Below are 2,432 nucleotides of genomic sequence, written 5' to 3'. Positions count from 1 at the left end.
ATTTTTAATGGGAAACATTGATGATAAGATATTACCATTTCTATGCATGTCCTCCATTAGTACTTATCAAGAGCTACTAGATAGAGTAGCTAAGTTTGAAAAGTTGAACTTATCTTAGTCTAAATATTATTCAGATATACCCTGAAAGAATAAAGCTATGGATAATAGAAGAGATGAAATCTATTCCACATCATCTTTAAGGATTGATAAAGAAAAACAATCTACTTCTAAAGATGATAATGTGAAGCAATACACCAAACTCCAATTAAAACTAGTAATTGGAGGAAATAATAAGTCTCAGATATTTTGTAATGGAGGAGAATATTTGAAGCCAAGAACCGGTGATCGAATCATATCCCTTAAAGAGAAAATGAATAGAGAATATTCCTTTAAAAGGGAAAGTGTGGCAAAACTATTCAAGCAAGCGCTTAATGCTGGTCTTGAATTACCAGAGTGTAAAAGACTCGAAGAATCTGATCAGAAAGATAATCCAAGTTATTGCCAGTATCACCGAGTTATCTGTTACAAACATGTTTTTTAGATTACGATTTTGATGATAGCAAACAAATCTTATTTTACTACGACTGTCTTTTTCTACTGACTTTTCAGAACTCAAAGATCGGACGGAAATCGAAATCAGCTCAAGACTGGGTAGATTAGGGTTGAGTCAGTTTGTATTTTTCTATTTTATTTTTTGAGTAAATTGTAATTTCTTAAAGTGACTGAAGTTAAGTAACCCTACATACACACACTTGAGAGATTTAAAACTTGTGTTTTTACTCACATCATCCTAGACAATATTTTATATCGTCTTGGATGACCAAGTTCAAAACAGAAGATCTAACTAGGATATCTTAGTTAAGGCAGTCGTAATTAACCGATCGGCCTGGATGATACCTGTATCAGCCAGGACGATATGCTCAATATAAAAAGAATTTGCCTCCATGATCAATTAAGGTATTCTATATTTTTGGAAATCGGCTAAGAAGATTTATTGATCGGCCTGGACGATATTGTATAATTATGCCTAAATTGATTCGACAATCATGTGAGTAATTAAGGATGATTGATATGATCACATCATTTTGGACGATCGTAAGATCGGCCTGGACAATCCATTCAAAAACCCTTGGTTGCTCCTGGCCGATTTGGATCGGACAGCTCAAATTCAGGGCGATGCTCTGGATGATTTTCCTCTGATTTGAACTAATCAGCTGGGATGATCATGAGATCGTCCGGGACGATCAAGCAAATTTTTAATCGACTAGTTTGTATTCAAGACGATGCTCTTGTCAATCTTATGAGATTTGTACTGATCGGCCAGGACAATTTCCATATCATCCTGGACGATAAGGTCGGAAACTTGTAATTAATGAGCCCCTTTAAAGCTCTTCTATTTAAGAGCTCTTCTTCAACATTTTTAAACATCCTTGGCTACTGCCTTGACCTGAGAAAACCTAAAGGAGAGAGAGAGAGAGAGAGAGAGAGAGAGAGAGAGAGAGAGAGGATCTTGTGAGGGGAAGCTTGTGAGGGGATTCACAAGGGTTGCTCCAAGCATTGTTCTAATTCTTCTTCCCTAGAGTCTCTTGTCCTTGAAAGGGTTGAGAGAGGTAAGTTTTAGCAAGTGCTCGTGGTTCTCTGCCTACTTCAGGAGGAAGCAAAAGGAGTTGGGTTCTCTTCCTTGCCGGGTGTGGAAAAAAGGAGGTGTTTTTGTGAGGGCTTCTCCGCCTAGCTGTGGGGGCTAAAGGAGAGTCATGATTATAGTGCAATACTCGGAGGGCGCCTTCGAGGAGTGGACGTAGGTCGAGTTGACCGAACCACTATAAACCCTTGTGTTCTTATTTTTACTGCTTCTGCATTTATTTTCTTCAGCACTTGTTTTTGTGGTGATTTGTTTGTAATAATCGTTCTTTTTGCTTAAAGAAATTTTTAAATACAAATTCACCCCCCCCCCCTTCTCCCTCTTGGTTTGCCTTATGTCAGTTTTATAGGGCTTGATGCCTAACAAACTTTCAAGTGGTATCAGAGCGGGATTCATAAACACTAAGTTTGAAAACTTTTCAAATTTTGATCCATGGCTAACTTTGGGAATCGTAATACATCGGAAGGGTATTCTATTACCCGACCACCTTTGTTTGATAATATCCCATTTGATTTTTAGAAAACTCGCATGTCTACATTTTTATAATCTACTAATTATCGCATGTGGATGCTTGTTAAGGATAGTTACACACCTCCAACTGGTAAACTTAACGGTATTACTGTTCCACTTCTTTTTACTGAATGGACTTTAGATGATAGGGATTTGGCTCAATTAAATACAAAATGTCTTAATTACTTTTTATGTGCTTTAAAATCAGAAGACTACATGCGTGTTTCCACTTGCAAAACTAGTAAAGAAATTTGGGATAAATTATGTATCACTTATGAAG

This window comes from Dendrobium catenatum, unplaced genomic scaffold (genome assembly GCF_001605985.2).
Source record: "Dendrobium catenatum unplaced genomic scaffold, ASM160598v2 fragScaff_scaffold_123, whole genome shotgun sequence".
Classification (NCBI taxonomy): Eukaryota; Viridiplantae; Streptophyta; class Magnoliopsida; order Asparagales; family Orchidaceae; genus Dendrobium; species Dendrobium catenatum.
Note: the sequence above shows the minus strand (reverse complement) of the source record.